This window comes from Tympanuchus pallidicinctus, unplaced genomic scaffold (assembly GCF_026119805.1).
Source record: "Tympanuchus pallidicinctus isolate F22 unplaced genomic scaffold, pur_lepc_1.0 scaffold21, whole genome shotgun sequence".
NCBI classification, from domain to species: domain Eukaryota; kingdom Metazoa; phylum Chordata; class Aves; order Galliformes; family Phasianidae; genus Tympanuchus; species Tympanuchus pallidicinctus.
The window spans coordinates 10,033,445-10,057,549 of record NW_026294733.1 but is presented as its reverse complement, the minus strand read 5'-3'; the positions used below and the strand labels follow the sequence as shown (position 1 = coordinate 10,057,549).

The 24,105-nt window shown below is 39.6% G+C and overlaps 1 long non-coding RNA gene across 4 annotated transcripts; it reads right to left on the bottom strand.

Moving 5' to 3' along the window:
- On the bottom strand, positions 1-24,099 carry LOC128081577 (uncharacterized). 4 transcript variants are annotated; one of them, XR_008207251.1, is made up of 12 exons: positions 23,967-24,099; positions 17,048-17,213; positions 13,971-14,036; positions 11,334-13,479; positions 10,887-11,096; positions 8,950-9,019; positions 8,350-8,453; positions 7,957-8,087; positions 7,082-7,221; positions 6,815-6,987; positions 3,834-4,025; positions 1-18 (listed from the first exon to the last, which is right to left on the bottom strand). It is a non-coding gene; the product is annotated as an uncharacterized LOC128081577 (long non-coding RNA). The 4 variants fall into 4 exon arrangements; XR_008207253.1 differs by lacking the exon at positions 11,334-13,479 and adding an exon at positions 13,669-13,821 and having other exon boundaries at positions 16,883-17,213; positions 23,967-24,098; XR_008207252.1 differs by lacking the exon at positions 11,334-13,479 and adding an exon at positions 13,669-13,821 and having other exon boundaries at positions 23,967-24,098.
- Between the last annotated feature and the right edge of the window lie 6 nt (positions 24,100-24,105).

Below are 24,105 nucleotides of genomic sequence, written 5' to 3'. Positions count from 1 at the left end.
CACGCCGTGCCAGACGTCCTAACATTAAAAAGAAAAGAACAGTTAGTGATGACAAGCCATTATGGTAGTACAATACACTTCCATAAGGCATCAGAGCTTTCTTAAGGTATCATAGACCATAGAATGCTCTCAAGAGAATGGTTAAGTTTCTTATCTTCTCAGACTTAAACCCTACCCAGAGAACTCAACCAACATTCTGAAGAGAACTGACAGATAAACTACAACAGCTTACTAAACTGGATGCATTTATATACAAAACAGCACAGAACCAACTTAAAATACAAATCACATACAAACTCAAAAAACAAATTCACCATGCTCAAGATAAGACATATAATTAATCTAGTATCTTCACAGCTACAAATTATTTCACAGAATACAACTGTGGTGCAGCTGAATCTACTTAACAGCATTATGAAACAGTTGAGACTTTCTAGTCTGCTTACTTTCTTTGCTCTATTTAAAATAATTACTTGTAACGTCCAACTAATATCTAAAGTCTTGTTTTGAATGTGAAAAATCATTTGTACAAAAGAAAAACTTTATTTTCTTAAGTCAAGCATATTCTTAATGAAAAGAAGTTCTAAACCACCACGTACTTCCAGAAGTCTCTGCTTCATACTACCCCATCATTCTTTCTGATCCTGCAGATCCTTCAGCTTATGTATTTAGCACAGACCATAAAGATGCTAAATACTGAAATCCAGCTTTCTAAGTATGGAATCCAAGTTTACAAACATCAAACAAAGAATTATTTTGGCCTCTGCTCTGCTGGACGCTCACTACCACACTGCAAAGTCTGGATTATTTTAACCTCTCTGGCAAGTTAGGGTGTCATACTTCTATGATCTTTGACCTACTTCTACCTACAGAAGCCAAGCAGATTCCTGCTTCAGCTTTTTAAGCTGTGAATCCAGTACCTAACAGCATCCTCTCTCAGCAGAGCAGTGTCAAAGCTAAGATCCAAATGGCAAACTAACATACAAATCTGTACATATTTTAGGACCTCTAAAGACTCCTTCCTCAACTGAAATGCACAGAGACAACAGAACACTAAAGCTACTTTTAGACTCCATCTTCATCTGGCAAAAGGTACTTTGTAATGAATTCCAACAAAATTAAAAACAACAACACAGCTAAGACTGTGATAACAAATGAATTGGAACAGTTTCCATGCAGGTTACATCAAGTTAGAAATAAGGGTTCTCACTAAGTGTGAGATTTACATAAGCCAGATCTCTTACCGCCATCACTAGGATTTTACCAAGCGATGACAGCATAACTTACAAGAGTGAATACAGCACACTGATTAATAAAGTTTGAAGTCCTCAGAACACATTTTGAAGTTTAACATAAGCAAAAAATTACAGATAAACAAATGAGGTCACATCACAGCTTTAAACCAACATTCTATCTTGAATATTTCTACGTACAAGCGGGGACTGCTATAAGAACAGTACCTGTCAAAATCTCTGAGGTTTTGTATCAAGTCTGTTTCACGTTCTCTGATAAACTACTCTCCATTCACACAACATCAAATATTACCCAATTTCCTCGCATTAAGCATGGTTGTATTTTGGAAAAATCCAGAAATGAGAAAGCAATGAATGCTCTGCTTCCCAAGCTCTTTCAGTGAGGAACCATTAACAGCTCTGAGACATTCCAGTATCCTTACGACCTGAACATGGTTTATCACATGACAATTCAACATAGTGATTGTGCTTCAGTCATACCTATGGTACAGTGCATTCCATACATCTAAGTGCTGCAGGCACAAGAAAACCTCATGACATAACAAAGATGGGGGGGGGATCAAATATACAGTAAAAGATAATGCTGAATATGGAATAACGCAGACCATTTCAAGACAAGTTTGGGCTTATCTTAAATCTCAGTTCTTTTTTTTTTAAATTACCACAGAAATACATACACAACAAGATCTGAAAACAGAAAAGTGTCAACTTTTAAGATGAGATGTGATGAAAACTTGTAACCATCTTCTTGCATTTTTGCTGTTCCATTTCCAAATAATTATTATCTGTAAGAGCAGTTGACACCACGGACCCACAACCAACATAAAATACAACATTTCCAAGCGAAACTTCATCAAACACACATCATAGATTGCAGTACAAACAGCTGTTAATCTAAGACATGGAGAGATTAACACCATCACTAACTAAATACTGAGCAGCTGAAGCGTCTGAGAGAACAATTAGAGCTCAAATTAAATCAGCATTAACAGCTACTAAAGAATAGCACTTTGAAGATAGTATCACAAACTATGAAGCCTCTTCAAACACCATAACAATCACTTTGCCCAATAATCTTTTTCAAAATAAAAACCCACATCACATCCTCTTGCAAATGGCAGCAGCTTGCGTTTGGTTACACGATAAGACGCCCTCTTCTCGCAACAACAATTAAAAGGTTTTAACTTCTTTCCCTCTTTTAGACCCTCAGTACTTAAAATGCATTTGCTTTTGTAGCTACCTAGGCAGACAACATCTTTTCTTTTAGAAAATAATTATTGCAGTAATAATCTGTAATTATGGTTTATAACAGCAATAATCCCAAAGAAATGAGTCATTACCACAGATCACGAGTAATCATTAACAACTGCTAATGACCCATTTCTTGGGGATTATGTTTTAGTAAACCGTGACCAAATCACTATTGATACTGAGAGCAAGACAGTATAATAAAATGGGATCTTAATATGGTATTAACTTATTTTGCAACATTAAAAGCCATTAAACATCTAAATTTAACTACATATGTCTAAGGGATGGAGCAGCTATTGTTCTCCGTGAGCACAAGTGTTCTGTTTACACAAAAGAAACACAAAATTTAAACTGCATCAAGTATTTCCTAATGCATAGAGGCACAGTCCCCAGAGCACCAACACTGAAGGATTCCAACTCATTCCATCCCTCTGGTCCCCCTTATTGGGTAATGCAGTGCAAACTCAGACTGCAGCTAGTCAATGAAATCAGGTCAGTCAGTGGAAGTTCTCCCACACAGAAGTTGCTGGGTGCATGGGAGAAAGTGGAATAAATAAAATCAGGTAAGTGAAAGGTTTTATATGCATCAATGAAAAAATAGGTCCTACATAGAAGGAATTTGAATTGTCAAAGGAAGAACAGCAAAACATATCATAAATATTTAAAAGCCTGCAAAGAAACAGCAGTGTAACAAGTAAGCTGTCTCACCTTGTCAAAACAACACCATTTATCCGTGTAAAGATGCAACACATGTAAGATAATTCATCAAGAAAGAGCCAGTAGTTGTAAAGTTAAGTTAGGTGAGATACAGAGCTCTGAAATAGGTACCCAAAAATACATCAGAAGTACTACTTACTTTTACAACTTACGCAGTAAGAATTGGGTTTCTTAGAAGTCTGGTAATTCATCTTAACAGAATTGTTTAATGTAAGCTAAAGTTTTAAAAGTAAATTTAGTTTTTACAGATGGATAAATGCAGGAAGAAAAATGTTAAGATCTTCAATTCCAGAAAATGCTCAAATAGCAGCTGGCTCCTATTAGGCATCTGGGGCACTGATAGGTTGATGTTCAGAAATTTAAAGAGTTTTTAGAGCTCTCATGTCTATACTTTAAAGATGTAACAAGATATTAAAGGTATCAACCATCCATCTATCTATTCAACATAAAGACAACCAGCGAAAATGTGGTGCAAGGTCACTTGGAACATGAATTTCTAGTTCCAGAAAAGATGGAGAGGCATCTGCCATAAGATCATTGTAAAGTCATAAATCTTTCATATGCAAGGATATTTATACTGCACATAAAACAATCTAAACATTAAATACTGACCTTCCTGGACTGTGACTTCTAATGGATTCCTACTAGAGGAGTGCAATAGTTTTCGGTAGTTTTGGGCATTTTGGTCAAACAACTGTCCAAGAAGTGCACAGATCTTTTCACATCCACACCTGCTAACTGCATAGTTGCTCCAGTTGTTGGAAAACTGTAGCTATATCATGCAGTGAATCTTCCAGGCCATCTCTAGAATAGAAATAAAAAGTAACCACTTAATCACATTGCCTGAAAGCTCCTTCTTCGCTTTCCCATCTGGATCTTGCCCAACTGTCACTGAAATGCTGAGCTGTATATAAAAGCCATAGCACCTGGTGTACACAACAGACAGATGTAAGCCCTCATTTTAAATACACACATACCCCTCCCCACCCATCAGAACAGTATTCTATTTGTGCTACCCTCTTAATGTACAGCTTAAAATGCAAAGAACTACAAGGCAGATAGGAGATGAGATCGGCAGTATGAACACAAAGGTAAATCCTGAAAATCTGAGGTCCTTTGTGCCTATGCCTGAATATACAGGCAGCATATTTCTCACAGGATGACTGTGGGAAAGAATGGAATACGCAGCAGAAGGGGATTCTGCACATCCATCAAGTTAAGTACAAGACCATGATATCAAAGCCAAGAAGTTTCAGTAAAATTTCATGCAGTTGCTTTATAAATGTTTATTATGGGTTCTTCTACAAGAAATACCTCTAACAAAAAGAGCAATAGCTCTTCCTGTGAAGTATAACTGTACTTATTACACAAATCACAGTAGGAGAAGTTTACCCATCAGCAGGTTAAGCTGCTGCTGTGCAGGCAATGAACAATCTGTAGAGTCTTCAGAAACGTTTCACTGGGTACAGATAAAGCATCCTATTTTTTGTAAAGGAATGTAAGCATGACTGCAAGGTGAACACAGAGCTCAGGAGTCAATCAGACAAGCAGGCTGTGAAAATAAAAGTCTACACTGAACTTTAAAACCCAAAAGAAACAGCAAAGAAAGCTGAAATCTCGGTGCTTGGGCTCTACTTCAGGTAGAAAGGCAATCAAATCAGTGAGCACACTGACCGTGGAGCACTGTAGAAGGAAATTACTTCTTTCCAGGCAGAACACATCTCCTTGGTATTGAAAGGTTTACTCATAGTATGGATGGAGGTATCTTCTCTTTGGCTGGTTTCCTCTGCACGTGGACATATTAATGTGCCCAGTGCTAACACCTCAATTTTGAAAGATACAGAACAGCTGGGCATCCTTCTCTGAATGTATAACCTCCTTAATGAAGGGTGATATTATCACCCATACTGGCTTGTAAGGAAAATGATCACTGCAGAAAGCAAGACCTACTGACAAAGATACCAATTAACGTCCTTGGAGCAAACAGAATTCTTGACAGATCAGCTCCCAGACATCCCGTGTTTCTCAAGAACTGTCTAGACACTTACTATCAAAGACTACATTTGATACAGCTGTCTACTGAAATGCCATAACAGGATCTTCATCACAAAAGAAAGTACGACAACGTCAGAAAGATGCATCAGTTAGAGCAGCAGGAGGTTACATGCTCACAGCAATGTCAGGACTGTCTTAAGAACAACACAGAGTGCAGAAAAGCAGAACAGAAAATATGACTTAAAATGTCAAGGAAGTTTAATCTGCCTGAGACATGGCACAAGAAAACAAACTGCATATACACCAAGCTGCTGCTTCTTCCTGTTTCTAGCTTTGGAGTGCTGGAGGCACACAACTTTGAGTCATCAGGAACCTTTAACGTACCTCACGCAGGTAATACCAACAGCAGCTTAGCCACTAAAAAATGAGATGAGAAGAGATGCATGCATGAGATTTTGGCCAAGTTGAGACAAAAGGATAACAATGGTGAAACTGAATGTACTTCCTCATACAAGCAGACCAAATATACCCCAGCAAAAGAAAACTGAGAAAGAAAAGCAGATGTGGCTTATTCCGCAGTCCTGCAGTATCTCATTAACAGGTATCCATGAAAGCCCTCAAAAAACTAAATCCTTTCAGAAATCTGAACAGGACAGTTTCCTGGATCACACAGCATTACCAGTGAGGAGATGTCATGTCACTACCAGTTGGTGCCAAAACCGCAGCCCATAGGGTGACGAGACACAAATTTCCCATTCAAGAAAAAATTCAAAATGCCCCCTCAGGAGGTAAAGAGATGTGCTCAGTCTTTGGGACAGGAAATGGGTGATGAGTCTGAACTTGCTGGAAACTGGGCAAACCATCAATTCTGACTGGTGCAGTGTGACACAGACTAAGAGGAAGGCTCAAACTTCCAGACTCATGCAGAAGATCATGACCTTTCTCCTGCAGCATGATAATGCCAAGCCCCATACCAGTCTGAAGAACATGCAGCCCATTGCCAACCGTGGCTTCTAAGTCCTGCCACAACCACTGTACAGTCCAGACGTGGTGCCTTCTGACTTGCATCTGTTAGAACTCATGAAAGATGGACTCTTTAGGCAACATTTTCTTAGCAACACCACCATCATAGCAGATGTGAAACAGTGGAAGACCTCCACTGGTGCGGATCTTTAAAAGGACACCAAGCAGCTCTTGTTCACTGCTGGCAAAAATGCAGAGCAAACGGTGGGTACTAGGCTCCAAAACAGTGTTTACTAACTGAGAATTTTCTCTATCAAATAATGCTAATGTGCTCTTCAGCTCTCTGTTGTAGTTTCCATGGAAATAAACAGAAGGCATTACTTTCAGAGCAATGTGCATAGAAGGAAAAAAAGGCTTTTTTAAGAACAGAAGAGACTGCAAGAGGAATAAGAACTAGAACCAACATTTGATATTGACCTGGATTTAGTAAGCAGAGTAAATGGTGTCAACCAAGTAAGATACTGCCCTGGTAATCAGAATCAGAGTTTTAAACGTAACCGAAATGTAACAAACTGATACAACTGAAAATTAAACATTCTGTGTTACAGTTCCAACAGTTGCAATTACAAATTTACCTTACTACTGCAGGAACACACTCCAGTCTGGAGGTAATATAAGCTTTTGTTATCTCAGGTGCACACGGATCTAAGAGGCAGAGTTCTGCTGTTTTCACAAAAGGTACAGATGCCTCCATTCTTTGCCACAGAGTTACCAAATAACAAACGCTATTTGGAGCAAACTCCCAGTGCTGTAAGAAACCAAAACATCTGTTAGAGCACCCCAGAGTGAAATTTTACTTGTGAAATACAATGCTTTTATCTTGAGCAGTTTTATTCACTCACCTAAATACTGAAGGACCCTGTCAGAATTGAGATGTTATGGAACACACCACAGACCACGCTCACACTTACTGCAGTGTGCTACCCACTGACACTCTGGCCTACAGGAGCAGCACCCTACTCCTGGGTATTATCTTCCACTGCTGTAACGAAGAACAGAGAAAGCTTCCAAAGGAAACAGTAAATTAACAATCACAGTGTTACTCAAACAGTGGGCACACCCAAAAAAATCTGTAAGATTTTTAAGAAGTGTGAGAATCTTGATCCTGTCTTCCAGGATCAGGTCTTTCCTCTACATCTTTCACAGGTATGCAGGGACCCCTCACAAATTTAGACTCTATTTCACCCAGTTTCTGAATCCAACTTAGCAGCTTAGCATATAGGCAACTGTACATATACATATACACGTTTATTTATGTATGTACACAAAAATTTAGAGATGCAAAGATGCAAAACCAGAGCTTCGAGCATCTAGTCAGTGTAGGCACTATGTTCAAAAGGGAGTACAGGTTCAAGCATTTTAGACCTGGACAGAGGGTCTAGTTTGCCTTTTTTTTTTTAGGGTAAGGACTAGAGCTGGAGGATTAACATCTAGGTCCTATTTCAGTCATCTATTCCTCCTTTAAACCTAGTCCCATTACAGAACTCCGTAGGCATAATGGGAACCAGCTGCAAAGATTTTAGAAGTAACATCACTAATATATACTTCTATGTGATATTGCATCTGTGTGATGTTGCATCACTAATAATACATTTCTATGTCAAATCAAGGCTCACCACATCCTCAAAAAACACCTAAATCAACAAAGCAAATCGGGATCAACTTCTCTGTCTTTCAAAAGTAGAACAGAACAGAAAACTTCAGTATGCGTTCCTACCTGTAGGCCATTAACAGTACAGTTTGCTATGAGCTGGATAACTTCTGGGTAATCTGTCACTAACTCTCCTAGTTGATGGTTTGTCATCAGCTGAGCCAAGAACCGACAGAATTCAAGGGATCAGATAAACCCTAAATTCAAAGGAGCAAGTTTTTAAAAAGCTAACAGTTTAATTTAGTAGAATTTTTATGAGCGCTGTGGCTGATCAGGTGACAATTTCATTTGCACAGCATTTCTGCTTTATTTTGAATAGTAAAGCAAAGCAAACAGATGGCAGGCTGAAAGTGGTTTTGATAGATACAGTAAATGAATGACAAATGTGACAGGCAAAAACAAGCCCACAGCTGTTTCAGCATTCCAAATAAACAGAATCACAAATAGACAGACAGATACCTGTGGATTTTCAAGTATTTGTTTCGCTCCTTTGATTAGATTACCAAGATACCTGGCACGTTCTGGATTGCTGAATAAAGATCTCCTTGTAGAAGCAAACTGAACTAAGCAGGAAAAGAAAGAACAAAATAAATGTAAGAATAATATATTATTCTGGAAAAAAAATAATATGTGTATATATATATTTATTATCTTACTCCTTGAATCAAACGAATCTACTGTGTCTGTAGCACATTCAGTACCTGAAGATTATTCCTTCAGCAATGTCCAGAAGATCATTGTGAACAATTACGGCTCAGTTTTAAAATTCTCTTTTGCAATAGGTTACAACTTCATCAAAATAATTAGGTGGATGCTCTGTACGTGGCAGAGTCATGCTGAAATTCATGGGTTTTGAACACTTTCAAATTTAGAAATGAGAACTAAGGCCAAAGTTCAAAGAAGACATTGTGACTGGGCGCTGAATCAGTGCTTGTGGGACTCATAATTTATATGTTCATGCACAGAATGAAACACTTGTCATCTGAACACAGTATAAATGTAAAAAAGAAAAAAGACTACTGTCATTATTTTAGTGTAAATCTTGTGTCACTTACTAACCGAGCCAACATTGGTGGAAGGCAATGACACAAATCAAAAAACAGGCCCAAGGTCTTTGGCTCCAGGAAGGCTAAAGGAAAAGATAAGTAGGTTTTATTATTTTCTGCCAGCAATAACTAAGTATATTTAACAGAATCATCTTTATTATTCACAAAAACACTGAATATTCATTGCACAATATCACACAAAACACCATTCTCTCTGTATTGCATCTGTCCTACAGCTCAAAGAATATTTCCCTGAAACCACACACGATGCAGAACACTCTCAGTTGCCTGCAGAAAGCTGTTCTGTACCATACGTAGGTAACCATCACGTGATGTCTTTGGGTTGCTACAGCAGAACACTAAAACAGGCACCAGGCAAGAAGGATTAGTTTGAGGCATATGTAAGCAAAGGCAAGTCTTCAGCTAAAGGTCCACAGACTACGCTAGAGTCTGCAAACATATATTTTGGTAGCCTCTCACAGAAAAGAAAACTTTAAAGACTGAATTAGCAGGTCATCATGGAAGCGTATCAAGCGAACTATAGCACTACTTTCTTTCATGAAGAAGTAAAAACAGCGTAGAAAGAAGAGCACTGACAATTCACCATTATGCAGCCCCACAAGAGATGTAACATTTGAAGTTGTTCCGTTTATAAGCACTATATTTCTACAGGCAAAAAATACAAGTTAATATGCTTATACACTGTTTGCATTGAATCAGGAAAAGGGAAATCCTTCTATGTAAAATCTTGAAAAAGTCTCGTAGCCAATTACAGTTACTTGAACAAATTCAGCCTTTCATCACTATTTCCCTGCTTGGCACACATATCTAATATGCCTCATGCTGTGACAAAAGCCTACAGTACATTAAGTTAAAAGGAATGGAAATTGATGAAGAATAATACAGTTGAAATCAAAAGTAGTATCAAACACTACAGTGTCACGTTATACAAGCAGGGCAGCAAAGATGGGGAAAAGCTGGCAGGCAAGACACAGGAAGAGTGGCTGAGGTCCCTTGTTTTTTCAGCCCAGAGCAAGGAGGGAGCAGAAGGCAGCACTGAGCTCTGCTGTCTGCACCCCAGAAATGGCATGGAGATGTGTTGGGGGAGGGTCTGGTAGGGGTTATGGAAAGGGTCTGCACCAGAGGGTGGTGGGCATGGCACAGGCTGCCCGGGGCAGTGGGCACGACCCCAAGCTGCCGGAGCCCAAGGATCATCTGGACGCCACTCTCAGACACAGCATGTGGGTGATGCTGCGTGAAGCCAGGAGTCAGACTGGATGATTCCCGGAGGTCCCTTCCAACACAGCTTTGTCCGTGGTTCTAAGTAAAACACATTTAAACCTCCAATCTTGGTTCAGGGAGACAACGTAGAAGCTTTGTCAGAAGTAAAGCAGACTTCCAAACAGGATCATTTGGCAGGAAGAAAGACAAATTAGCTCACAAAGAGCTCCCTGTTGCTAGTGCTAAACTGCTTTCATTACCCCAGGTAATGAGCTAACTTGGATGTATCCATACTACATTGCCATCTGCAGTGTGCAATTTTGTGAAGTCAAAGCTTTAGAGTCTAAAAACCAGAACATAACACTCCTGCTGCCTTCATTAATGAATTCATATTCTAGTGCAAACAACCACATTTAATACATGATTTTCTCAGCAGGAAGAAGAGGCAATAAATTAGACATGCTACAAGTGCTGTACCTCTTCAAGGTGTTCTTATCTGAGGGATGAGAACAGTGTTCAGTCTTTAGTTAATCTCATTTACTGAGAATACCTACTTATAGACCACACTCATTATTTGTCTGTAGAAGTAATAATAGGAAAAGCTTAACACAAATAGTAAAACATTTCCTAATAACTCATCAGCAAGAAAGCCACACATAGCAAATATTCTCTATGTACAAGTATTGTGACAAAAGAAGTTACACAATACAGTGGGTATAGAATGCTTACAACTACTAGCAATGCAATTCTTCCTTACTTCTTCTCCAGCTTCCTGGAATCTGCACAGTGCATAGGTCATCTGCAGATTCATTAGCTGAGTTTCCAATGAAATCAAAATTGACAATTTAGTACAAGCTTCAACAGATGCACTGCTAGACTTCGTTGCCATCGATCGCAAAGGGTCAAAGGTTTGGCCAAGGAATCACCTTGTCAGGTGACCTGCATAGAACATGTTTTGAAAACAATTTTGAAAAGAAACTTCAAAGTTCACAGCAAGAGACCACACACTAAGAGAAAAAAAAAAGGAATCCTTCAAATATAAGACATGGAGTTATCCTTAAAGACAAGGGAAAAATTACTACTACCACCTGAGGTACATCATTCATGTCAAGCTAAAGCTTTCAGCCTTATAAACAACTGTTAAAAGTCAGTGAAATAAAAATTTTAAGTACTTACAGATAAGACAGGGCACGTCAGTGATAAAGCCTGCTAAAATACTGCTAATGCTCATTGCAAAAATCAAACTGTAAGGTTTCATGCTTTGTGGTTACTCCAGACCAGCGTGGAGCATCTACCATATACATTGTATGGGAAAGGATTGTGTCAGCAATCGGTGATCTTTCAGTTCAATGCCTACGATTGTCCAACCTGCTAAACAACACGATTTCACTTAATATACTCACACTATTCCTTTGCTATGTCTAGAAAAGTCTCACATTAAAAAAAAATAAAATAAAATGAACAGTCTGAATGTAATCTGAATTCAGCTATTTACAGTAGTAAACAGCTGTCTCTGTTGCAGTAACAATGCAAATATAATGCATCTGTACTGTCAGAATAAAAAGGTACTTGTTAAGTAAAACAAGCTCTTGGGATTCAGAAATCTACACTGAACACACAGCAAGAATACATTTTTATTTATTTCTCACTGTAATAATGAAAATTTAATGTTTTATCTTAAAGAAAGTTACTGCTTCGAAATTACAAGCACAATACAAAGGCATCAAAAACAAACCTCAAATTCACCAGTCACTGACATGGTTCCTTAATGCTGTAAGGACACGTTTTGTTAGAAAAACTGTACAAGAAATGCAACAACTTTGTATCGTAATCATCTGCCGTTTACTTGAATTCCAAGTCTCACCTTCAAGCTGATCAACAAAACAAAGATAACAGGAATCAGCATTAACTGTCATTAGACGCCTCATTAACTCTGTAACAACTATTGCATGAGATCAGTACTGACATTAAATTCACTTGGCTTTGATATCAACCATTTTGCTGCCACTCCTCTCCTAACTTCTAGGCTCTTGCAAGCAATAGGCTGCAATTATTTTAATGATTCTTTAATTATTATCTGAGCGTGTTTTTCAATGTGCTATAGATGCTGATAAATATTTCTAAAATCAGCTTTCTATGCTAAACTATAAAGATGCCAATTATAGTTTTCATACACTTCTGTCCCAATAGCTGCACGGGATGTCACTCCGACAAGCCTCTTCACATGGCAGAGGCTACAAAGGCACCTGCAGACCAGCTGAACTTGAAAGAAGCTAGAAAGTTCCCATAAACACATTTACTGTTTCCATGTGTAATGGCATTTACTGTATCCAAGAAGATGGCATGTTCTTGCAAAAATATCTAGTTCCTCTTTTAAATGGCATATGATTTCTCCATCAGCATAGCACACCGCTTTAGAAGTAAGGACTCACACACTGTTATATGTGTTAAAAAACTGCCCCTCAGCTGAGTACTGGTAGCTGATCACGTGCACCATTTAAACCTACTGCAAGAATGAGGTAAAATACACTAGTCTGCCTACAACAAACTGAAAGAAATTTAAACCAAGACAATTTTCCTTGCTTTTTACAGCAGTACCTTAATCAGTTGTCTGAGCCTTGAGTGTCATACCCTTCTAAAAAGTCCCCATTACCATTACCTACTGACATACCATCACGGCACCTGCATTTAAATTCACAGCATGAAATCCAGTGTCCAAATGTCAACACCCAACTTGCTGGATTCTCAGAAAAAGTGAACAAATCAGCACTCCTCCCAAAGGAGTTAAAGAACTGGAGCCAGGTAACACTTCAACAACGAGCTCCTCTCAAAAGCACTGAGTTGATTGAGCTCAAGTAGAATGGTTCCTCATGGCGCCACTTCGGCTGCTGTGGAAAGCTTTAATTGATTAAAAAAAACAAATTCCAGCTTTGATCACAGTTTAAACTACATGAAGCTGAGAAAATAAAAAGGAACAAAGGGAAGACATTCAAACATCATTCAGAATTAGATGGTTCACCATTTGTGCCAAACGGGGAGGACAGAAACGCAGAGCAAGTGAGACATGGAGGAAGGGAGATGGACATTTTCCCACTGAACATTTTTAGGTCTTGAGCTTCACTGGGCCACACATAAACCCCCTGATTAAGAAAATACTAGTGATTCATGCTGCGACAATCAGGATGCTATGAACTTAAGCTTAATTGTGAAGAGCCTCACCTCTCTTAAAAGAGAGCACGCAAGCACCAGTATGTCCTTTAAAGAGGTGCCAAGAATGGGGTTGCTATTTATGATGTTTTGCTGAAGGTCTTGAGTAATCAGCCTAGGAAAAGTTATGACATAATCAACAATGCTCCCTTCTCAGCTACAACTGGACTGTGTGTGCACCTGGCAGGCTAATTATTTTGCACTTAAAAATAAAAACTAACTTCAGCAATAAATACAGACCTACAGACCTTTACAACTTCCTGAAATGCCTTTTTTTTTTTTTTTAAACCCTTCAAGGTTGTACCTTTGGATGGAAAGGTCTGAAGCACTTCTTTGGGTCAAGATAGAAAAGGACAATCATTAGCAGCAACACAACCAAAAGAGCCGATTATTCAGTTCTCTTTATTAGTTCCACACATGGCACACATCTGTTAGGGGGTGGTGAATTTCTGGTCTCCTGACATATTTTGGAAGAGGAAGGAAGAGGAGATAAACAGGTTGTAGCTACATAATATTTCTCCCACCACTTTTACGAAAGGAAGATGCATTTGATGCGCTGCTTCATCAGCAATTACACCCCTTGCACAAGGAAAGAAACGTGCTTACTAGATTTATTTCCTTAGTCAGTTCTGAGAGAATCATTACTCCTATGATACAATGGTCCACAGTGTCCTAAAGAAAAAACAAAAACAACAGAAACCCAGATATGATTGCTCAAACTTCACTGCTTTATTTAATATTTTTTCAACATTTCTCAAGTCAATAGTAATTACTAGTTTGAGATAAACCTAGTTGTTTAGAAGGCTTTCACACACATCTCTATCACATTAATAGAACTAGACGTTCAAGCTCTCTAATCAGATCTGGAAAAAGAACGTGTAAGAACTGTATGATAACATAAAACTGTCTGAAGAGAGTTTAATCAACTGCAATCAAGAAATTCACTATTACACGTTTTCTAAAGGTTTGTTCAGCCTTCCAGAACCAATACAGCAAGCTGCATGAAACTCAAGCCATAAAAAAATTAAGCCATGCACGGATGAAAGAGACCTCAGAGAAAATAAATACAGTTATGAAATGGTATTTATCCCAAACCTCATTCTCTCCTCTCCACAACAATCTACAAAGCATTGCTTTGAATTTAATGACATATTCCATCTCCAGGAACCTGTGCAGAAAGCAAAGCAGCAGGTATCAAACACTGGTTAGATCACACACTCAGATGCAGGTGAGTTCCTCAAAACACTTTGAAACTCACAGTGACTGGAACTTGCATCTGGCTGTCTTAACTGAGCTATTACAAAGCATTTATTATTAAAGAAATAAATTTGTTTTTCAATTGCAACTAGGCCTTATCACTGACTCAATGAGAAGACCTGTGTCTTCTTTCAAATTTGAAGTCCACAGCTTCAGCATCCTTGGTACCCACAATTCATTTTTGTCACAACCAAATCACCATTTTGGCAATGCTGAAGAGCAACTCAAGCTCGACTAACGAACAATCTGGTTTTTCACCAGCCTAACTTCACTGACATCTATTTTGCATTATCATTTACACCAAAAGAAGTCAGAAGAAGTTCAGAGAGCTCTCAGCCAAAATCTCTCCTGTTGCCCTGCCTTCAATAAGATTAAGCAGCTAATCATTTGAAGGCTCAAGTCTCTTTAACATTTGGTATGAATGTTCCTTGGATCTACAAATCTACAGAATGGGAAGATGCAACCTCCCCTTCCCACTGCTGAGGAAAGCTGTGCGGTGAACTACGGCGGAACTGAGAACATGATTACACACCTACCTGCTATTACCCTTTTTTACATATTAAATCACACTCAAATTCACACTGGATGAACTTTCTAAGTATTTGAAGCTACCATTGTTTAGGGATTTTTTTTTTCTAATATAAATTTAATTTGCCAGTAGATATACTGCTTAATTTTCTTTGCTACAGGAATTCTTAATTTAACTAAAGCAATCTCTTAGCAGCTAAATTTTGTATTTAAATCTCCATCTTTAATGAACTATACACCGAAGAGTCATACTGCAATCATTTTAATAATAAATGCAAAACCCAATTACAGTAGATTCATAAAAATTACTGCAAAATGGTGGAGTGCTATACTTGAGTTTGTTTTTAATAAAAAAGATATTGCATATTATCTTTTATTAGACATTCCCAATGTAGCTTAGAAACTACATTAATTTGAATAGGACTATGAACAAACTCAGACTGAAAAACGAGTATGACAGACTCAATGGCAAGAAATTAACTGTAACTTCCTGTTTTCTTGCTGAGTTGCCAAGATCACTGACACAAATGTACGTAACAGATCACTTTAGAAGTAGATCTCCAAACATCTCATAATCTCCAACTTCTCCGATACCTACTTCTCACAAGTATTAGGTTTAATACCTACACAGATATTCAGAAACACTGATCAGAAATAACTTTTAACACAGATCTGTTATTTCCCCAAAAGCTCACGAAGGATATTTTCATATCCATTATATATATAAAATCAGACTGGTTAATAAGCCACGACGTGCAATTGCTGCCTCTCAACTTCTATCCCAGAAGATGCTGTATATCCCATATCTTTACCTCCTGCTGTGTCTGACAGTACTTGCTCTAAATTTGACGTGTAAATTTGCTTAGTGAACAGTGCAAAGTGCACCCTGACTTTGTAAGAAATTCTCTCAAATTTTCAAATACTGTATATATATGTACACACACACACAGTATATATATTCTTTATATATATATATTTATTCTTTTTTATTAAAAGTTTACTTCTCCACCAGCACAGTGGGAGAAGAGGAAATCAGACGGAAGGAAACGCAAAACAAAAGCATTACTGCCTCATTCAACTGTTTTAAAGGGAAGCGTAGTTACCATTCCTCCCCAGATTCCCCACATTACTTTCTGAAATGTGTAACTTTCACAATACCTTAAACACTAGACTAAAATAGGCAAAGTAACAGCTACAAAAAATCTGAACTGATTAACAATCTTCCATGTAACAATGTGTCTTGCAGATTTGCACTCTGCCATTGTATCTTTACCAAGCTATCGAGGTACCGGGTGATTTCCGCTAAAACTACTAAAGTGCAGGCAAAGTCTCACTGCTCCTACAGAAATCCAGTAAAAAACAGTAACAGTAAACATTCCAAAAAGTAGTTAAAAATGTATCATTCTGACCAGTGGTCCGTGACAGCAATTACATTTGAACTGGTTCTAGAACTGAACAGTTCAGCACAGCTGAGGTTAAAGCCTGACACATCTGACAGGCCTACTCTTCACACAGCAGAGCAGCAGTGCTTCCTAATCAGGTAAGTGGAGCTGACACCACACCAGAAATGTATCTCCACCACAGTTTTAAAAAGAGATGACAACATTAAAAAGAACAGATCAGTAACAGGGGCTCACGTTAATCATACCGTGAAAAAGTGCTTTGGAAATCAGTCAGTCAGTAAATAACAACATGGCAGCACTATGAATGTTGTGTGACATCAGTTAACTTACCAAAGCCATCCCCACACGCATCAAAGCCGCTCCCTTCTTCAACGCAGGACAATCTTCTGTTTTAAGCAGTTCTCTTCACATTTTTTCCACTCAAAACAACTTAGTGACACGTCAATCACTTCAAATGAAGTCACCTCAACATGTAAGTGCATGACTGTTTCCTACCTGCAAGAATTCTTCCACATCAGCAATGATGTCTTGAAGACAAGCTGGTCTTTCAGTATGTCAAACCATCCTAATTTGGTAACTTTAGCAATGGCTTGAACAAGAGCTTGTGTGACAAAAGGAGCCAGTTTGGGTTGAGAAGTTACATAGTTCAGAAGGCAACTTCCTGTAAAAAAAAGGATTTTGAAATCAACAGTACGTCTTTCATTTAAAAAATAATAACAGTAAACCTAAGGAGGGATTTTTTAAAAGTTACAGTCTTCTGTTTAATACAGGGAGTAAGTTATGTTTAAGCGCTCAATACAGGTAAGGTAAGCATTTAGTAACACAAAGCACATCACATACACCATCTCCGCACAACACATGACAACAGTCCGTAAAGTCAAGGAATGCTGCCAGGAATGACACTGATTTTTCATTATGGCCTTATATTTGGGGCACTGAATATTTCAGGATAGAACAGCAGCTCTCAGAACCAGCTCAACGTATATCAAAGTCTTCTCAGACAAGAGACCCCAATTCAATCTAGAGTGTTCCCTTGACCAACGCACACGCTTTTCACTGACAGACACTTGTAACTAGCAGGAAGTTTAATCCATTCCAAAAGATGTTAAAACATTAATTAAAGTTGATGAAAGTGAATTGGTATCTAACAGAACACTGAACACCTGTATTAGAAGTGGTTTCTCCACTACGCATTTCACAGCACTGCTACCTACAGAACCAATATAACAGTGCAGATTTGCTCAAACACCACATGCTTCTCATGCAAAGCCTTTCAGTATTCAACATTTCACTCACACTTGCTCACTTTTCCAGGATACAGCAATGACTTTAAGGTAGATCCTTAAAAGCAAGGAAAACTGTAGGATCTTAATGCTGCAAGTGTTTGCCTGCCCCTTCTGCAAATATCAGCACTGGTCTGAAGAGCTGATCACTAAGAACATCACCCATAAGCGACTTGTGGGTATGCTAACAATACCTGCAAGTTTTATCCCATCCCTGCAGGCATTCAAGGCCAAGCTGGATGTGGCTCTGGGCAGCCTGCTCTGGTGGCTGGCGACCCTGCACATAGCAGGGGTTGAAATAGATGATCATTGTGGTCCTTTGCGACCCAGGCCATTCGATGATTCCATGATCCTTTACATACATGAACTAAATTGTTTCATTATCTTGTGGGATAAAGACAAAGTATGCCCTCAAAAATGAACTTCAAAAAAAAAAACCTGAAGTGAAGTAACCTGAAAATTAATTTTAATTTAATTCAGAAACTCAGAAATATGTAAACTACTTGCAGAGAAATGACTAAAGAATTCGCAGTGACCTTTCGGTTCTTACTCCCACAGCAACCACTTAATGGGCAAGTTTAATAAATGCAGAGACCTAGAGAAAAAGAAAAAAATAGGCTTCCCACTGAATGTTACTGAGATAACAAGAAGTTTTAGATGAAACTAATGTAAGTAAACATTAACCACAAAAACTACTTACTGATGTCAATCCTTTGTTCAATAGGTAATGGAGATGCCCTGCTTACAAGCCTAGACAGGCAAGTTGCTGCCAGAACTCAAGTGTAGGATGTCTACAGAAACATATCAAAATATGCAATCTAAAAGTAGGATAATTAAAGGCAGGGTCAATAAGTCATATTCGGTGGTTATCAAGTTTTTGGTTTAACTGGAACAAAAACTTTTAAGAAAATCTATCTTAGTATTATCTTTGCTTCATTCTAAAGAAATGAATCAGAAGCGGAATCCTAGAAATCTTATCCCTTTTGGCGAAAATCACACATCTAAAAGTAATTTTATTATTCAGTGGAGCTCTTCAGTTTTGAAATGTGTACTTTTAAATCACTCGATTTAGAACCATGAGACAACTGCCTCCATTTCAGCTCTGCATCAAAGATATCTTTGTCTTTTTTGAAGTACAACACCTTTAGAATTTGAGAATTTCTAAAGCATAAAAGAAGTATCCTTTATTAAAGGACTCAAAACTACAGATGCAGCTAATAGCTCAAAGCACCAGACAATTCCACGAAATCATGATTTCTTCAACATAAATTCTAAGTGTTACAAACTATTGAGTAAAGCTACGTAATTTAAAAACATATATATATATTCAGAGTCTGTTTCAGCAACACAGTCTGACTTCAAACACAACCACAAAAGAATTTTTTTACCTACATGTAATTCAGTACCTGAAGTTGTTAGTCCTAAGTTATTTATGTAGCTTAAGTTGACTACATGTCACATGGAAAGGAGAACTAAGAATGCAAAGATCGTATATAAACTGTGTAGCTGTTGGGGCCTACAGAATTTCTCTTACGTGTGTCTCCAGCATCCAGACCAGGGATCCAGAAGGTGTATTAGAGCACTACTTCACGCTGAGTTTGTTGCACAAGGAATCAGATCCAGGCACAGCATCTGCAATGCACTGTGGGCTCCCATAGTCAGGCACAGCTTTGCTGCTCTTGTTCGGCTCCCCAGCTCACAAGGCCATCAGTAAAATAACCATTCCAGAGCTCAACCACTGACCCAAACTGGATTCCTCAGAAGCAACTTACACTCTACATTAATTAAACTTTAATTAAAGGATCAGGCACAACACACCGCTGACAAATGTAAATATTTAAATACTTTTCTACAATGAATTCTGTTTATGAAACAGGTTTTGTAACAATTACATTATGGCTGAATAAACTAGTTAAGCATGATGGTTTGGTTGGTTCTTCCAAGGTGTTACCCAATAATTATATGGTATTATATATACTATATGGTATGGTATTATATACATTATATACTCAGAGTGTCTTAAAGGATGTGTCTGAAATACCTGGAAAACACAGACACCAGTACTGAACTCAGCTTGAAGCATCAAATCAGAATCAACTCTCCTATCGCTTCACACAGATTTAATCATGAAGGTAAACATCAAAAATGAAACTGGGTAATGAGAAAAGAGTGCTATAAGCTGACAGACGAACAATTGAAAGACTTTTTTAGTACAATTTTTCTTCATCGTAGCTGACAGCTGGGAATAAGAGCAGGTAATGTTTATGTATACCAGGTTACACCACACTGGGTATACATGGCTCTACAGATTACGTGCACCTCAATTACAAACTTCAGGAAGTAATGAAACCGAAAGCTAGATGCCTTTCCCTTTTGTCCAAGTCATCTCCAATGCAATGTATCATCCATCAGCCTTACAGGGATTACCTCCAAAAAGCTGAATTTGCTAGAATAGTTTACAAAGCAGAATATCTATTAAAAAAAAAAAAAAAAAGGAAAGCACAATGATTATTGTACTTAGATGCTAATGGCCTGTGGCTGGCAAATCTACATGACTTCTACCAGCACAACTACATTTATGGATAACACATCTTTCGGATGCTTACAGTTCTTTGTTCTAACAAAAGCTGGCACTGGCTAAGACAATCTGGGCTATTAATAAGCTCCAAGACCACGTTCTCAGCTTGCATTTGCTGTGCTAGATAGTTCCATCATACAGGTGGCTACTCAGTACCTCTAGTTTTGCCAGATTCTGTTAGGAAAAAGAACGCAATTGAGTCCTCTATGGAGACTTTTCACCCACAAAGGATTCCTCTGAAAGTTTACAAAACCAGATACATATCACCGATTTGAACTGTTATCTCTGCTAAGCTCTCTAGTTGATCCACATTTTAATTACAAAAAGATAAGAGGCTTTCTTTGCCAACAAACCAAAGAGAATGCCGAAAATTAAGCTTCTGCATCTTATTTTCTGTGCTACCAAAGTAAGGTTCAAATTGTCTGTTATTCTGACTCTTCACTTATGTTAAACAAACCAAAAAGAAAGAAAGAAGAAAAGATGAACAGTAAACAGTTTGAGTTAAACTGCTTCAAAGACTTCTGAGAAATCTCATTTTTAAAAGTTTTAATTGTTCATCACATTACTACATCTGGAAAAAAATACATAGTCTGCATCTGTGGGTGCAAACATCAGTGAAATATAGGGCAACTCAGAAGCTACAGCAGGAACAGAGAAGCCAAAATTCCTCTCCACAACGAAGCTGAAAAGAACATTTTGTGAAAGAGAGAAGGAAAAAAACCAAACCACCCCCCTGTCCCGTGTCCAATTCACACCTACTAGAGCCAGCCTCACAGGAGAAATGAACCTTTGGAACAGAAACACTGAGTATCCATCCACTCGCCAAAGCCTACAGAACTTTCATCAAGATCCGGTCCTGTTATTAGAAGGTAGGTGTTCAATATTTTATTATTTGAGCATGGCCTAGAAAGAGCTGGAAAAAAGAACACCAATGAGCTTAATGCAGTATTTGATCCGTTTCATTTAAAACCAAATCCTTTTTCTGGTCCTTCCAAAATTACATTTTGTACCTGAAGATCTAATTTAGTACAATCTAGCATTTGTTTAACTTGAGCTATTTTAGACACCTAGTTCTTGGTCTTGACAAGCTTTTTCTGAATTTTAATAACAACTTTGCAAGAGTCCCTGCTTTTTAATTAAAAAAAAATTAAATAAATAAAAGTCCTGTACTTATTCTCTGAAGAAAGTTTAAGGAATAGCATATTTGGAATGAACAGACTAAATACATCTCAGACAGAATTCAACAGAGATGTCCTTTGTTTGTTTGTCTGCTTTTCCTTCCCCAGAATTTTGGGAAAAGCAGACAAAAAAATAAAGAGCAGGTAATAATCCCAGATTTGCCTCATTTAAAACTGTATGATTCATCTCAATTAAAGAGAAAATTAAGACTCGTAAAATACAAGCATTTACATTAAGGAAAATATAAAATACAACACACACACAAAACCCAAATGCCTTACGAGGCTAAAGCATGGCAACGAGGATATCCAGTAAATAGAGTTTTCAAGCACAAATTCAATGCATCTGTCCAAAATGGAGCAATCCCATCAGCACTTGATATGTATGATTATCACACCATTACAAGTAGAAGTTAGAGACCCTACACAGTCATCTGAACTGTGATTTTCAGATCTGGACAAAGATACCTTAGCAACAAGCTCAGGGAAAGTCCAAGAGAAAACTGGGATATAAGCTTAATCACCAGCATAAAACTTGTATTAAAATAGTCAATTATTTTTATGAGCTCATTAAGTAATAATTTATACAAGTAGAACTGAGAGTGGATTTTAAAAACATACACCTTGATGTACTCTCTTAGTGTGTTAATGCTACACTGAAATCTAAGCTGAGGATACGAATTAACTTCTTGTAGACACGCTAAAACTGCCAAGGATCACACTTCATCCACAGGATAATGAGGGAAACTGACCATGATTTTTCTTTTTTTTTTTTTTTTTTAAGCAAGTTTGAACAAGAATGATTTCCAATGAAAAGTTGTTTGTTGGAAATTGAGAGTGATGATCACTTTGAAATGAGCACTTTGATGAGCACTTTGAAATGCTCCATATGAATAACCCGGCCTCAAGATGATGTTACCATAATGCTCCTCACAGGGAAGGTAGAGGTATGGCCAGACTACTTGGAACTGTCAGGAAATTGCCAGAGATTCTCTGAGTTACCCCTCAAGTGTGACACTGAGGAAATACATCAGCTCTCCTTGACTCAGTGAAATCAAGAAAGACAACACGAATCATGCAAATACAACCATCTCAAGTACAACAGAAATTAAGCAGAGCAATTTCACTAGGAAGAAGGTCTACGCTAGCTCTATACACTACATCTCTATCTCCTTCAAAGTAACAGAAGACCGACATGTCCCTTTCTGACCGTGACAAAAAACACGTGAAACTGCTGCTTTCCAACAGTTACTCAAATCCTTATCAACAGCTGAAAGACGTCCCTAGGAAAACAGCAACGGCATCACTGAAGAGCACCCAGGAGCGCCGTGCCGACTGCTGGACGTGGGTCAGAAGCAGACCGCCACAAGAAGCAGCACTTCTGGTCACAACGCGGAACGTTGAGATCCCAGTCCTCATGAGAAAAGTTCGGTGTTGATTTCCTTCTGGCCATCGCACTTTTGTAAACTACAAGAAGCAGCTAAATAAAATTAACTAGACGCCTGTGGCCGCAGCTGCCGCCCTCAGGAGCCCCGGCAGCTCTCCCAGCACCACGGGCCGCAAGCAGCAGCAGCCCGGCTCCGCAGCAACACGGCGGGCCGGCGCTCAAGGAGCACGGCAAACAGGCAGCAAACCACTCACGTTCCCGATTAAAGCTCTGCTAACACTGACAAATTCCCCCAGACGTTTTCATTTATCAACCGAAAAACATGCCGTGCGGAAAGTTCGCTCAGTTCCACGGGAGAGCAGCACTGCGGAGACGCCGGTGCCGATCGCGGGGACGGCAGCAGCTCTCGCACCGCTCGCCGCGCGCTGCACGGCGTCCGAGCACCCAACGCTAAGATGGCTCCTGACGCTCCAACCCAGGGAGCCACACGGGTCCGAAGGAACGCTCGACATCTCGGACAGAGCCCTGCGAGGCCTCGTTCCCTGCCCGTTGTTGGAGCCGTCCCCCCTCGGACACGTCCAGGGCACCGGCTATCTGCGGCGTTCGGACCGCAAGTCCGGCGCGGAGCCCAGCGCTGCCCTCAGGAAGCAGCGCAGCGCTGCCGGCTCGCACGCACCGTCACGGGGAGCAGGAAAACCCACCCGTAGCCGCGCGGCCCCGGAGGCAGCGGCAGCAGCACTCTGCACCCGCCCGGGCGTTCCGACACGGCCGCTCCCGCCGCCGCCACCTCCCGACACCTGCGGCAAGCAGCCGCCCACCCCGCTCCGCAAGGCGCGGAGCCGCTCTCCTCAGCTCCGCTCCCCGGCCACCCGCCCCGCATCGCCGGACCCCGCGGCCCTCCGCCCCTCGCCGCGCCCCGCCACCGCCCCCGGCGATCGGGCCGGCTCCCCTCGACTCCCTCTACCCTGCTGTGTCGCGCCGCACTGACCTGGCCGGGCGGGGCCATCTTCCCGAACGCCGGGGAGGAGCCGCGGGCCCGGCCGAGGCTGTAGGCAGCACCGAGCTGCTCCTCGCCGGGGCGGCCGCTGGGCGGGGCGCGCGGGAGGCTCGCGCTGACGGGTCCGCGT